Here is a 16,503-nt window from a genome sequence, read left to right on the forward strand (position 1 = left end):
GTCAGGCGATGGTTTAGGTTTTTAAAAGGGTATTTAAAAATAAGGACTCCACAAGTCAGAACCCAGATGTTATGTATGCAAAGATGGGCACTGCCAATATCCCTACCAATGAAGTCAATCATTAAACCAGAGTTTAATTTACTGGGCTCATTTTAATGATATACACAAGTGAACCTGAAGCACTATGTCCTATTAGCGGAAGCGTATTTAAGGAAAGCTGGTACCTATATCTAACTCATTCTATACAAAATGTGGTCAACCAGGAGAATAAGAATTCTATATGCCTTATCCAAAAAATAACAATTATGTTCTTATTAGTATCATTATTTTCATCTATTACTTATATATCGCTTATTATGTGCCGTGCACTCTCCCCAAACACATTACATGATTACAAAGTTTGAACCTTACAGAAACACAGCAATGTTAACCCTGAAAATGCGGAGAGGGGAGGGCCAAACCGGGGCCTCCAACAAGGATTAGCTTGTTGAAAAAGAATGATCATAAACTACTAATTGGCTATACTGAGCAAAACCAAGATTGGAAGGTGGAGGGAAACCAACTTTGGCTCAACTCCTATCCACACAAACTGAGCAGCAGAGACACTTGCCCATAGGGAGTGTGTTTATCCCTAAAAGTACCCAGCAAGAGGGCTCTGTGACCAGCTCTCTAGAGAAGGATCCTGGCAATGGAATCCACCAACCCTAGAATTCTGGACAAAAGTACATCGAGAGTGTATGAACATCAAGAGTATAGCTGTACAAATAAACGGATGAATCAAAACATAGATGAATCACCTTAGAGAATGACATTTTGTACATGTCTCTCCTACAGAACTCATTCTGTTCTACCTTGTGTGGAATCTATGTGTGTCCTTTTGTTCTCATTTCTAGTAGACCGTAAGATCACTGAATCATGACTTACCACATACTAAGTCTTAACTTTGGGAAAAGTGCTCAATTGCCTCTCCTGTAATAATGGAACCTATCACACAGGATTGTCACAGAGAATACATTATTGTACATGTAAATGATTTAGCGTGGTGCTTAGGAAACAACAAATAAAATTAAATAAAGCTCTTAGTTATTGTTAACTACTATTATTTACTACCATTATTATTGTGATTATTACTAAGCCACAGAATTTCTCAGGCTCAGAATCTTGATTTTATAGCACAATAAGTGCCAATCAATAGTCATTCTTACATTCCAATAGATCAATTGAAGCAACTAGATTTTACCTGCCAACCTGCCAATGTAAATTACCCAGGGAGATGGAAAAATACCCAAACAACCCAAGAGTTCACCAAAGAAGCAACTCAATAAAATGTCTTCAGCATGTTTCTCTCTTCAATTAAAAAGAGAATATGGGGTGAGGAAAAGACTAAAAAATGAAATATTTTATTCCAATCTGTTAAAAATTATTATTCTTTGATGCTTGCTGTATGGATGACAAATGAACATACATTTCTCTCTTTGTGTAGTGAAAGAACTGCTATATGCCTTGGAAATTTATTAACGTTGTCTCCAACGTTCCTACGAAATTAATGTCAAATTCATGTGACTGTGCCTTCTGGAATAGCAGGCAGCAAGATGGACTTTTAAATTGCATGCATCCGAACTGGTTTTAAAAAGGCAAATTCCCACGCTGTAATTTACACCAATATTGTTCAAGCCGTTTTAGTAGTGGGGCTCTTTGCTTTAAAACAGTATCTTAGGCCCACCATAAACTAAGGCCCTTTAAATGCATATCATTGGCTAAGAAAATACTTCATTTTTCATGGAAGTGCTGAAGTACCTTCCCAGAGTCTGAAAAGTAATTAGAAAACCAGGCTTCATATCCAAACACCTTATATTATTGATGAAAAACTGATTTGATCGTGTTTCACAACTAGCCAGTGGCAAAACTTAGAATCAGTGACTCGTTCATTCATTCCTTTCATGTTTATTGAGAGCTTTCCTTGTGCTCGTTCTGTGGTAGGCTTCCTATATTTATCATGCTTATTATTTCTGAAATTCATTCAGTTTCCATTTGGCAATTATTCACTTAATACCCACAATGTGCAGGCACTACATTTGGCGTAGTACGCCGAGGTAAGTATAAGAGTTGTTACCTGTCACAAGCTTTTAAAGAATGGATGGGGATGTACCAAGCATACAGTTGTAATAATTGGTAACATGTAGTTAACACCATAAAAAAGCAAGAGAATTTGAGCAGTTAATTTTGTGATTTCCTAAGCTATATACAAAAGAACACCCTCTGTTAACCAATCATCAAATCTGTTTTCATCATGTAGTGTGTACAAAGTACTAGGAACGTGATTAGAAAAATTCAACACCAGCTAAAAGTTTATAATCTAAGAAGCTGAGATGTACAAACAAGACATTTGTTTTACAACATCAGGACAGTATTTACGCACTGGGTGTAATGTAGCAATTTGCATGTTAGAGAGAAAAAGTTAAGCGTGGACTGACTTTAAGAATCTGAGTGGGCTTCAAAGAAGAGGTAGAATTTGACCTTGAAGCATTTATTACTATGTATATTGTACTAGAAACATTGGCATATTCCATTGCACCTGGATTTCTTGACACGCTCTGATTGGGATAACCACATAAATAGACTTCTTTTTCCAATTAATAGCTCATGAACAACTAGCACAAAATTATATTATAATATCAACAGGCCCCTAAAGAGTCATTTAGCAGTTGAGCAGTTCATTCTTCAGCTGCTTTGTTTGTGGCGATCCTGATTTTTCACCTATTAACTCAGGAATTTCAGAATTGACCAGATCTTCACCAATCTTGGCATATCCTGACACCACCTAAGGCTCTGAGAAGACTCAATTCTGCCTTTTCCACAATTCCTTGACTTAATTTTCACCCAAGTCAAAGTGCCCTCTCCGTCCTCTGAACAATGTAATGGTCTATACGTTTCACTTGAAAAACCTCTTAATTTTTTAACCTATTATTTACATATGTCACTACCTTATTTATAAATGAATATCTTTTTTTCTCATCTATACTAGAAGCTCAAGACAATAAATGCATAGCTTATACCTAAACACAATGTTCTGCTAAAGAAGCAGTTAATAAATAGTCACTGTTGTAATTTCATTGCAAGAGAGGCCCCCATGTGTTACAGATATACTAGTCAATGAGTAGGAGTTGACAGCCTACAACTTGTTATTTCTGATGCTTTATTCATTTAATCCTCAACGCCTAGGAGAAGAAAGAAAGAAAAAAAACAGAATGCAAAGCACAACATCTAATAGTAATAAGATACCCACATTCTACTCCCAAATATGCCACTAATTAGCTGTGCCATTTTGGATTACGGTGTCAATCTATTATTCAGTCTATGTCTCCAGAATCCAATGCAATTGGCTGAAATGTTGCAAAAGAGTCATTCTTTCAGATCTTTAAATTTTACAAGAGTCAGCCAGGAACAAAATAAGAAAATGATTTTGTTTGGATTGTGTAATGGCAACATGGGGGTTGGAGGGAAGCCAAGCATTCTCGAGTGCTGCTTCTCCAAAATGTTTAGTTTTGGTATTGTATCTCCCCGTAAGAAATCCACTATACAGTGCAACATCTCACTTTCTCTCTCTCTCTCTCCCTCTCTTTTTCTCCCTCACTCTCAAAACTGAAAACAAAGTTTCAGCAATCAAACCTTGCAACATGTGGTACACTCTAACTTTTCTGTTCTATCCTATCCCATCCCACCCCCTGCCATCCTATCCTACTTTATTCCATTCCATCTCATTTCTACCTATTTCATTACTTAAAACTGCAGATTTGTTGAACACTCAAATTGATTTTGTCTTGTCACCTTCTCTGGCTGCATGAGTTCAGTCATATTACTAATTTATTCTAAGGATTATTTTCCTCATTTGTAGAATACGGATAATAATGCTCTATCTTTAGAGGGTTGTTTTTGATATTAAACAAAATATCACTGGTAGCACTGTGCTTGGCATTTAGTGTTCAATATAGACATTATTTTTATAGATGTTATTATTTTACCTATTTTGATTATCATACTATTATCATCAATTCTACTTAAGTGTTTTTGGAGTCTTAAGTTATGTTAGATTCTCATATACATGACATGGATCGTTACATTAGGAAATTCTTTGCCTTTTAATCAATTGCTATGGGAAAAGAAAAAGAAATGAATAGAATTGGTCCATACATTTCTGGACACCAAATACTCAATATTACTTTGTTTTTGGTTAACTCTGGGGACTTTTGATTTAGTACTTAATCTCCAAGGTGATTAAGGGATGTGGAAAATGATAATACTGGCATTTCATTTAGATGTTTCCGTGAGGTGACATAAATGACAGATTCATTCTTCTAACTTAACTGTGATGAAAGTCATCTCATCTCCTATTAGTGGGAGAAATATGAACAGAAACAAATATTAGGGATTTCCCTCACCCCTAATATTTGTACCAGAGGAAAGACATTAACTAAAAGAAACAAACATATCTTCTGATTTTTTTTAACAATTCTACTTTGAACATCAAATCACTGTTTACATAAGAGGCTATAAGCACAAGTCTCATATTTTTATTTCCATCTTTTGTAGACTATTGAAGGAGATCACTCTTTAATGATAAAATTCACGATTCAATGAAATTTCAAACTAAAATATAAGCATTACAAATAAAATGTAATATAGCATTTCTTTTAGTATTTATACACATAGGAGACAGAAAATAATTTGTTGACTCCTCCTGCCATGACTTAATAGGAAACTGAGTATGTTGACACACAAAAGCAAAGAATAATACCAACTTCTCAGCAGGAGGTAAAGTGGTACGATTTCCCCAGGTGGAGTTTATGGTTGTCTTTTAATCACTCAAGAGACTGAAAAAAATTTTTTTATTTAAACTTATCTTTCTTGCTTTCAACCTTACTCCACTGATCCTATAACTCCTTCCTCTTCTCTCTCTTTCTTTTTTTATTAATTTAAATATGGACCTTTTTTTAATCACCATGTGTGCCATCGGCATCAACATTTCAGAAGACATCTTCAGCGCACCTACTGAGTGCATCACACTCCTTTCATTTTGTTAATTGAATGAATCTCAAACAACCTCATTATCTGCACACAGCATTTAGCATTTTCCTATTATAAAGCTATCCTTTGCAATGTCTTCTCTGCCAAACAGAAGGGTGAGAATCTTGCTTATAGTATCTCTCAAAACACAGGACTGGTCTTTAACCAAATTCCCATGTTTTCAGACCACAATGTGGGAAGTGAAAAGAACTAATATTGAGTGCCTAGTCCATATCGGGCTATATATGCATGGTATTCAGTCTTCAAAACAGTCCTATGATATAGAAAACATTACACTCATTTACAAAAGGAGATGATGGAAGCAAAAAAAAAAAAAAATTACCACTTATCAAAAGTCACATGATGTGTAAGTTGTTGAGTTGGGACTCCAGCGTCCACACTGGGTCACTGCACAGTACCATTGGTACTAAGGAAACGCTGACTTACAATTTGGACGCTTTTTTTTTTTTTCCCTTTTCCTGTCAGAGATTGAAGGCCTTAATATTCTGGGTTGTCCAGACATGAGGGCTATGTTAAATCCGAAATGGTTCTAAGCTATGTAAAGCCTTTTCCCTGAGCTCCAGTTCTAGAAAGGTTTGCAAGATAGCAAGAAGTAGCAGTCAGTCCAGAGACATTCTGACTATACTGTGGAAAAGCTGAAGCCAGGAGGCCTGGAAAGCTTCCCCCCACCAGTGGAAAATGATTTTAGGTCTCTTCTCTTTATGTATGAAGCTTAAATACACACACACACACACACACACAAAACCCAAAACAAAACAAAATAAAATAACAATAAATACACTCTTACACAGAGTTCTGTTAGTAACCTGATGTGTATAAAACCATGAATCGAAGTCTGCCTCCATGGTAACTGTGTACAGTAAAAGCTTTGTGGAAAGATTCATTTCCTATACTTTCCTCCTCTTTGCACCCCTTCCCAGAATGCTCTCTGCTTTTCCATCCTTCCCTCTTCTGGGCTGATTTCCTATGTCACCTCCTCCACAAAGCTTTTTTTAACACCTCCTCACCCCCATTTCTCTTTCCTTGAGTTTTCCCCAACACTTTACTCATGTCCTTAAAATAGTGCTTATCACAGTGCATTACGTACTTCTCGCTCTACAGACCAGGTTTTTCAATCTCAGCACTACTGACTTTTGGGGCCATAGAATTATTTTTTAATTGTGTTGTCCTGTGAATTGCAGGCAGTTTAGCAGGATTCCAGGTCTCTACCCCCGAGAGGCCTGTAGCCTCTCCCCTTCAGTTGTGACAACCAAGTACGTCTGTAGATATTGTCAAGTTTCCCCTGAAGGGAGGGTAGTATCGCCCCCAGTTAACAGCCCTGCTGGGGGAACCACAGGAGCAGTGACTGTACTTTCTTCCATCCTATACACCGGGGAGTACGAGGCCCATAGCAAACGGTTAATTAAACTCTGTTGGCTGGAATGAAACGACTCTCATTTCCCAATAACTACATCCTGCTTTATAAAACGCACTAGATTCGCACTTTGTTCAAAAGCGAAACAAACATGACTGCTAAATTAAACTCTGGATTCAAGGAAAGTGAGATCAAAAGCCACTGGATGTCACAGTAGAAAAAATACTTTTCTGGCTCTGTGTAAGAAATAAAAGAAAGCATCTACGTGTTAAATATAGTTCTATACATGAACGATATTGCATATGTGTGTACATACGCCCATGAACATAATAACCTTTCCTGGAAAACCATGTTCCGAAAACGAGATAAAAGTAATCTGATATCTCTAAATACATCATCCTTAACATGCTTTGTTCACTAAAATACGCAGTGAATTGCTATGGCTGCCCCCCTCCCCCCATCAAAGACCCATTCATGAAAAAGTGATGCTTATTTTGAAATTTCAGAATTGGACGGACTTGATTCAATAAAGAAGCACAGACACCATGGTATTGCCTTTCTTCCTGATAAGATGTTCATCTCCTCCCAATTTAGTGCAGAACAATTTAAAGTCATCTGACGTTCTTATTTCTGTAGACTAGTTAACCATTTATTTGGCCTGAAAAGCAGAACCACTGTGATCTTAATATCGGTTTGTGATGAAAGACTTCCTCTCACCTCAGAAGTGAACCGGCCCTGCACGTCTTCCTTTATTTTCTGAGATGCATTTTTAATTAAAGTTCCAAAAGTGAGATAGATTTATCTTTTCTTGTAGTATCAAATCAATGAGTATCTGTTACTCTCACTGGTAAACTATAAGCAACAGCAGTGCACACATCTGGCAAGTTGGTGATTTTTGCAAGAAAGAAAGGCAAAAACAAGACCAGCCCCTCCTGAGCAGTCAGAAAGGAGGTCGCTGGGCACTCATATGCACGATCTCCTAGAAATCGTACAAGACCATAATTTCAGTAGCCTCGTTTTATTGGTTGCCTCTCTTTGGTTTTAGATACATTGTTTCTACTTTTTGTTACCAGACCCTGAGACAGTGATTATTCTTGCTCCTATAAAGAGGAAGTGATTCAATACCAAGTCAATTGGAAATTGTGTGATGTCATGTAACTACTCAGTTTAAGTGTAACGACATTCACCCCCTGATTCTTCTCAGGTGCAAACAGCAGGCACCACAGGGTACACAACAGTTCCTCTTGCAACCAAGCCTCCTCCAAAGAGCAGCCACATTCATAGTCAAACCTACCAGCTAAGATATTTCCCACGTCCTCACTTCCTCACCCCCTGGACTGGCCTCAGCCCCAAGCCCCAAGGGCATGCAGAAAGGGAAGTAAACATTACTGCAATGCAAAAGAATGTGCCATTGGTAGAAGAGTTTGATTCTGGGGTGGAGGGGCTTCTATGCCTGAGCTAAGAAACAAAGAAAAAGCACTCTCACCTCCTCATTTTACACCAATAGGTCTCCTTTTATCTGGTTTCAGTTTAAAGAACCTGGATGCCACCAAGTTACTTTAATTTAAAAGAGCTTACATCTTGTGTTACACAGACTTTGCTCTTTAGAATGCTTTGACAAATGTCATTTTCCGCTATTCTTGCTGCAGCATTTTTGTGCTGTGACACAACAGAGGTCGCATGCTCACCTGGGCCCCTATTTTTGGGATGCATCTTGGAAGGCCCCCTTTCAAGTTTAGTGTTAGAAGGTTTGTTTGGCATTTGGTCCTTTTTTTTTTTTTTTAAGATTTTATTTATTCACTTGAGAGAGAGAGAGAGCACAAGCAGGGGAAGAGAGAGGGAGAGGGAGAAGCAGACTCCCCTCTGAGCTGGGAGCCCAATATGGGGCTCCATCCCAGAACCTGGAGATCATGACCTGAGCCAAAGGAAGACACTTAACCATCTGAGCCACCCAGGCACCCCATGGTCCGGTCTTTTAACTAGACATGAACATAGCTTCACTGAGCTTTAGTGAATCATTGATACTTATAGTCAATCTACTAGATTCTGTATCTTCATCTGTCTGTATCTATCTATCTATCTATCTATCTATCTATCTATCTATCTATCATCTATCTATCATCTATCAACCTATCAGGAATCTATCATCTGTTTATCCATCCATCCATTCATCGATCCATCCTATGTATTTCACAGAATCAGAAGACTCAAATGAAATGTTACAGTGAAAGCATCATGCAACCCATAAAATTATTATTCACATCCAGCGACCAAGCAATTTTGTACAACACACACGCACACACACACACACACACACACACACACACACACACTCACAGAGTACCCCAAGGAACAGATGGCTTTCAAGACAAATGGATCTTACCACACACTTTAGAATTCCAAGTCAGTGCAGAAAGAGTCCATTTTATTCTGATAGGGGTGTGAAAAGGTCAAGTATTGATTTAGCTTTCCAAGAGGAGACAAAAAATAAAAAGCCCTTTCTGAAAATATTTACTACATTTTGCTTTCATTCAGGGTTTCTGTGCGGAGCAGAGATGGTTTGAAACCCACAGGATGGCAAAGATAAAATGGCCCACCTTATAAATGTGGGCTTGGGATCAATTTTACTTGCCCCTATGACCTTTAATACACAAAATGGAAAACTTCTATATTGTTGCAGGAGAGAATATATGAGGAATGAAAGTAAAGCAATCAAAATCTTTATGTAATTCATATATTAAAATATATGGCATGTTTTTTTGTTTACTCATAAATAACATTTTGTCAAAGCACTTTCATATAGACATATCACTGCAAAAAACATCAATACTTTCTTTTTGACAAATAGAAGACTGTAGACTCATCCTCCCAGACTTTAACTGCCTCTTTGCTACTAAATGAAGTGTTTGCACAAACACTTTAATGATGTCTGGGTGAAATTTTAGGAATGTCTGTGACAGGAGAGAAAATAATTTTGTATCAGGAGAGATTTCACCTAATCCTCAAATGAATAAAATGTTATTTGGCATTTATGCAGACAGTAGCAATGCCTAAATATTTTTATTGTGGTTGCAAAAGTATTGGTACTGAATTCCAAATTTATCATTCTCCTAGATTCTCAATCTATACTTTTATGTTCGAATACCTAAGGCCACTTCTGGACTAGGAAATTCAATAGGAGCTGTAAAAGATTTTACTCTCTGGAATATGTTTGGTTTTATAATGGCATTATTGGAAACCAGAGGTATTCGAGAACACTACCCAAAACAATCTCCTAACTCTTTGTTTGCTTGCATACTTGGTGTTTTTGACTAAACATCAACCAACAAGGTAGGCTGGTATGCAGAGCTGGTGTAGAATCAGACACATCTTGTTTTGCTTCTTTGGTATTTCCAGCTGAGGGACCTAAGATACGTTATAAGTAACATGTAAGTCTCTGTACGTCTCAGTTATGTTATCTATAAAATGAGAATAAGAGTAACTATCCCCCCAACACTCATGATGATCAAATTAGATGAGCAAAGTAAATGACTTCTTTTGTTGCCCTGTTCTTCTGCTCTTCAAAGCATTAGGGTGAACATGGTTTGTTCTTGGTAAGGGAGGTGATGAAAATAAACTGATTTGTGGATTATTAAAACCTAACCCTGAAGATGCACTAAAGTCCAATAGCTACCCACTGCCTCAGGTTCAAATTCAGCTGAGGGACCTTGTGTGAGTCCTTTAACCATCCTCTGTCTCAGATTTCTCAACTTTAAAATGGGAAAACATTGAGCTATTCAACGGTGTTGTTTTTAGAATTAAGTGAGTTAATACCTATAAAGTGATTAACACATGGCAGTATTGTTTTGAGGAACTTTTTCCATTATAATGATGTTACTCCCACTATATAATTTGCTACAGCAATAAAGCATGCACTTTCCCCCTCGTGCTAACCTTCAAAGCAGAATATCACACTGTGAAATGAATTCATCTCTCCTTACCTAATCTCTAAGGTAGATAGAGAAAACAGCTACCTAGTGAGCTAGCTTAATTCCAGGGCCCAATCGTTTCTGATCTTCCCTGTGTGACAGTTGGGACATGGTCGTGCTACCAAGTATGGTGTCACTGCTGCCAGTCCCCAAACTGGCAAAGCCCCACACTACCAAACAAAGCCCCGAAACAAAGCCCCAAATTCTCAAGAACAAATCTTCATAAAGATCAAAAGTTATCCTAACTCTTACTGAAAGGACTATAGGATTGGTCCTATCAGACCTGTACAATGATGTTAGTTGTTCACACTTTAGTTAAAATGAGGATTTGAAAGCTGACTTTGATAGATGTTAGAGAAGAGCACAAAGACACTGAAGGTCTGAATGAAGCAGAGTAATGCCATGAATTGGGAGTAAGCAGAATGGAAAGGCTTGACAGGAAGGTTTGAGCAATCTGCTACTCATTTCTTTTTTTTTTTTTTTTTTTTTAAGATTTTATTTATTTGACACAGAGAGAGAGAGAGAGTACATGCAAACAAGCAGGGGGAATGGGAGAGGGAGAAATAGGCTACCTGCTGAGCAGGGAGTCTGATGTGGGGCTTCATCCCAGGACCCTGAGATCATGACCTGAGCTGAAGGCAGACACTTAACCAATTGAGCCACTCAGGCGCCCCATTTTTTTAAAGATTTATTTATTTGAGAGAGTGCTCGTGCACAGCAGGGAGGGGTAGAGGGAGAGAATCAGAGAATCTCAAGCAGACTCTCATATATTTTACTTCTAGAAAAGCTTAAAAGTTCTCCCTCAGAGTCCATTTATTCATTCCTTAGGCATAATTCTAATATTCTTGAATATCTAAGTTTCAAGTACTACCACTGGTTGACTTCAGCTCTGAGATGCATGATTGTTTTAGTTATGATGGATTGGCTTGGATCCACTCACACTTCTGGAGAGCCAACTCTTAGAAATAACAATAGAGGATTGTTAGTAAAGCTATCTGGGTATCTAGAGAGCAGGGTAAATTTGTAATTAGGGTAGAAAACAATCTGATTCATGGTGGGGGGGGCGAACAATCCCAGCTTTTGAGTAACATAATTGTGAGTTCAAAGCTAAGATCACCACCAATAATTAGTGTCACACTGAACAAATTACTTAATGTCTAAGCCTCCATTTTCTATTCCCTGGAACTGGAGTTAATGATAACAGTTCTACAGGGTTGTGAGAAGTGTTTGGAAGGAATTAGGTAGAGAACATCATGGTAGAGCACATGGCATAGTTCCCTTGACTTCCTTCACTGCCCTACACATGATCCAAATATAGGACCCTGGCCTCTGCAAACCTTGACATGCTCAGCACAAAGCTATGCCTGGAAAAGAGCAGACACTCTTAAGTAATTACGTGAATGTATGCATGAATGAATCAGTGAATGAATAAGCAAAAAAAGAAACTTACAAGTCAAGCCATCAATTACACAACCACAGGAAGATACAATAGCCCTTCATCATAGCTTCTCTTACTAAACACGAAATGGTGAAGTAGTCACGACTGCAGATGGAGAATATTTCTTATCTTTACAGCCAGGATCTTAATTTAGTAGACACAAAGATATCAGGCTGAGAAATGTGCTCCTAGGTACTCGGGCAGCAAGCAGGAAGTCATTTTCTTTAGACCAGGGCTTCAGCCTCAGCCACAGTTACTCATTCTCTTTACAAGGAGGAATTCATTTATGTCTTCGGGAGACAGATATATCAAGCCATTGGGTGTTTCTGCCAATCACCTCCTGCCAAAGCCCTGATGTTTTATTTCATTAGTGCAGGCACTTTCCATTAATTTGGATACTGTTTAAGAGTGTTAGTTCCAAAGGACATTGTTTTTTGGCTCTTCATTTCTGAAGGACTATTTAATACATTACTGCAATGAATTGACCCCTTGCCAAGAAAAAAAGCAGTGGGCACCCAATTCTAATCAGTTTCTGACAATATGATCCTAATGTTTGGCTCAATGATATGTTTATTGTTCTCTACCTGGAATTGACAGAAACAAACCAGAAGAATGCTATTGGCTGCATAATAAAGACAAAACGAAACACATCTTGTGGTGTTTTCCTTCCTTCCTTTCTTCCATCCTTCCTTCTTTTCCTCCTTTATTTCTTTCATAAAAATAAGAACGTAAAAGTATTCTACTATATATGCCAAATGTAATAGATACTGTTGATGCCAAAACACATGTATTCATATCGCCATTCTTGCTAGTTTCCTAAGGAAACTCTCCTCCATGCAGCTCTCAAGGCAACCTCAAAGAGTAGGTCTTGACTCATCTGACACAATCATGGTTGTTTCATTTCCTTTGCTGGTGACTGGTTTGGGCATATGATAAAGAAAGGTAGGCTTAGTGGAGATTTTTGGGATTTTTCCTTACTCTTAAAAGACTCAAGGAAGACAGTGTCCTGGGCTCACTCATATCCGGATGTGATGCCAACGACTGCTGCAATCTCTTGGGTGCGTGTGACTGAAGACAAAGGTGACAAGCAGACAAAAGCAGAGCAAAATGACAGAAAGATGTTTGTCCTCCACGCTGCTGTTGACCCACTGAGATAAACCAGAAGCTGTCTTCCTCTGTATGTCCCGTGCTATGTGAAAATAAATTCCCTTACTTTTTAAAAGCCAGTAGAGACAACTATTATTCAAGCCTATATCAGGCCGTGGTAGAACATCAACAGAGGATATGATTCTGTAATACCATGAGCCCTTCAAGGATTCTGGAATTATCAAGTGAGTTGTTCTGTATAGTTGAATATTACAGTAAGGTGCCTGTCTCCTAAAAATAGCAAAATTGAGCATTGTGATTCATTTGTCTCATGCTTCACCGTTCCTACGTGAATCTTTAATCTCCACCTGCAATTATAGTGAGGGGGATCTTTTAGAGTGATGCACCCCACTTCCTGGTCCTCAAGCTTGGATTTGGACCCAATCTAAATGCTCAAACACATGTACGAACTGGCTTCACTCATAACTGGGAGTTTTGAAAATGAAAATCCACCTCAAAAGCAATTTCTGTCTAAACTCCCCAATTCTTCCAACTAATGCTTATTTCTCAATTTTCTCATACGCATTTGGGGAGTGATAATGATTCGAACTACCCAGTTGCAACAATGTATATATGTACATGGCACTAACGTATCTAATTAATTTCATGTGTGTAGCCTTTATTCACCAACTAGAATTCAAGATCCCTACAAACGACTCCTATATTTTCGTTATATCACTTGCAGGCTCTAGCACAAAGCTACTTATAGAGAAAATGTGCAATCATATTTCATGACCAGTTAAGTTACCAAACACATAGGGGAAATAACAAAAACCTCAGCACCTTTTTCCTTCTGCCATGAATGTTTAAACTTATCTTTTATTAAGCCTCCAAGTACATTTGACTCTAACCTAAATCTGGTCTGAGTAGGAAGAGTGAAAAGTCCTGCATCCTTCCAAGTTGCTTACCAAGTGCCAGGCACTGTTACATCCATGAGCTTCTTTAATCATCATAATGACTCTATTTCATCCTATCGTTGCCCTGATTTTGCAAATGAGGTACCCCAAATGCAGACAGTACAGTGACTTGCCCAAGGTCTTACAGCTTACCAGTCCAGTGACAGAGCCAGAATTTAGGGAAGCAGACTGCATCGCAGTCTTTACTCCAAACATATACCCATCACACAAAGGTGTCCTGTTCTCCATAGGTAAAAGAACTACAGAAATAAAACGAATACTTGCACAAAGAGCTTTCCTGAGAGATGACAGGGACGAGTATCAAACACTACCATTTGTATAACCAAATTATCATCGAAAATAATATATAGGAGTAGAACAGCCCACTAATAAGCAACCATTGACATTCATCACCTTTCTTCTCTCCACATCATTATTTTTAAAATTAATTTTGTCTCTTTCTAGAAGATAACCAGAAAAAAATGCAAAAAGCATGCATACACAAAATGACTAACGAAATATATAGAGGAAGCAATTCTTTGAAAATAATATATAATAGATTTAAAAAGAAAAAAGAGACACTGAATGTTATTGGTAAAAGAGAAGAACAAATCAAAGTTCACTGGGATTTTTGTCTCTCTCATAATACAGTGTCTCCAAAATAGGTAGGTTAGGGTTAGGTTTTATCAGAAGAAAAGACCGTGTGTTATGGTTGATATGTTTTCCAGTGTTCAGGAAAAGGCAGCATAAGGTATTCTTCAGTGAGGTAGCAAATATGTGTGCCTCTGTTAGAAGACCATAGAAACCACTCTCATCTTGCCAAGCCAACATTTAGCATGGTTATAAATCTGGAGGATAAAAATAAGCTTCAAAAGTTATGAGCTATGGAAAGGGCATGATACTAATACTCAGGTTCAATTATGGGAAACATATCTTGAACACAGAGAGCAACACCGCATAGTACTAGAAACAAAAAGTCCATGCAGTGATGAAGCTAAGGAAAAGGGCTTTTTTGGTCAGGCATTGAAATCTCCAACATATGCTCCAATGGATCCAGCCACTCAACCCCCCCCCCCGAAAAGCAAAACAGAACAGAACACCAAAACTGAAACCCAAAACAAAACAAACAAAAACCCCGATACTACATAGTTCCCTGAATATAGTAGAATCTTAATAATATTGTTGTATTGACTGCATCTAATTTCTAGTCACTACAATATTGTGTCTGAGGCAGAAAGGAAACACAGTCATTAGGAAAAGCACAAGTTCTATGCAAACCTATCTGAATTTCACACTGCTGTGAACACGGGATCAGTGATTTTAAACAAATTTCGTAACAGAGTTGCCTACAAAAATGAAGATAAAACTGGCAGGTTATTTTGAGGGTTAAAGAAGCTAATACATCATGATAGAAACTGCTCATTGTTTCCTCCTATGCATTTCCCTCCTCTTCCTTTTGGTACCTCTCGAGCAGGGATGCTCTGTTGCCCCACTTCAAGGGCCACCATTCACATAATAACCTGCAGGAATGTTTCCTACATTTTAGCAGAGCACAGAGCTCCCCAGCAGGAGTCTAGCTTCTCTTTCCTCCCTGGCAGGAAAGTCTGTTCGTGGAACTACGTTCTGAATGACAGAATGTGAGTCTAAATGATGTATGCAGCTTCAGGGTCATGTTTGTAAATGAAGTTGTGCATCCTAGAGTCTGATAGGTGGGCGTGGTTCTGGAGAGTCAATGCCATGCGGAGGAACACCAAACCAGACAGGACTGGGAACAACCACAAAGAGGGAACCCAGGTCCCAAGAGGATGCTGTGGAGAAGTTCGCCCCCACTGCCTATTCCATCTACCTCTATGTTGTTAGTGGGAGAGAAAAATGAAATCTGGATCTTGCTTGATCCATTGTCCTTTAGATCTCCGCATAATAACAGCTGGGGCTGGTTCCTATTTAATACCTATGTGTAAAGAACTTAGAACTGTGCTTGGCCCATAGTAAGCTCTCGTTAAATGTTAGTTTCCAACTCAGGGAGTGAAAGAGCCAGTATTTGAAAACAGAGAGCACTGTGTGCCTCCAAAGCCCATGTTCTTTGCTTTCCGGGAGAGAACGCTGCCTCCAGTGCACAGAGACTGAAAAGGCAGAGTTATTTGCTAGAAGCATGCCAGTTGCCAATACTTTAAAATCCCTTAGAGTTGAAGTTTTTCCCCCCCCACATTCCCCAATTTTTAATGCTATTCTCAATTCAGAATCATCATTTTAAAAATGGTTAAAAAATTGATATTGAATTTGACTTGGTGAATAACTTTAAATTCCTTAACACTTGCATTTCTCCCTCTTTCACCTTAGTCACCCCATAAAACACAAGCTGTGAGAAAAACAAGGGTCAAAAAAAGAACTAGCCACACATTTTTCAGGCTGAATTCTCTGTTACTTATAAAGGATTTGCATCCTTTGGACCATAAAATGTGTTTTGTTGTTGTTTTGTTTGTTTGTTTTGTTGTTTTCTGTACTGATGAATATATCTAGGCTCTCCTTGAAGAGCCAAGTCTGCAACCTGATTTGGATGGGAATTCCTATGCCATCATTCTTTCTCTCCTTTCAGCACTTACCTTGGGCAAAACT

The 16,503-nt window shown here is 38.2% G+C and overlaps 1 protein-coding gene across 4 annotated transcripts in view; it reads right to left on the minus strand.

Annotated features, from left to right (window-relative positions):
* LRRC4C (leucine rich repeat containing 4C) overlaps positions 1-16,503 on the minus strand; it is a 154,641-nt gene that overhangs the window by 108,891 nt on the left and 29,247 nt on the right. The window lies entirely within an intron of this gene.

The sequence above is a fragment of the Ursus maritimus genome, unplaced genomic scaffold (genome assembly GCF_017311325.1).
Source record: "Ursus maritimus isolate PB19 unplaced genomic scaffold, ASM1731132v1 scaffold_23, whole genome shotgun sequence".
In the NCBI taxonomy this organism is placed as follows: domain Eukaryota; kingdom Metazoa; phylum Chordata; class Mammalia; order Carnivora; family Ursidae; genus Ursus; species Ursus maritimus.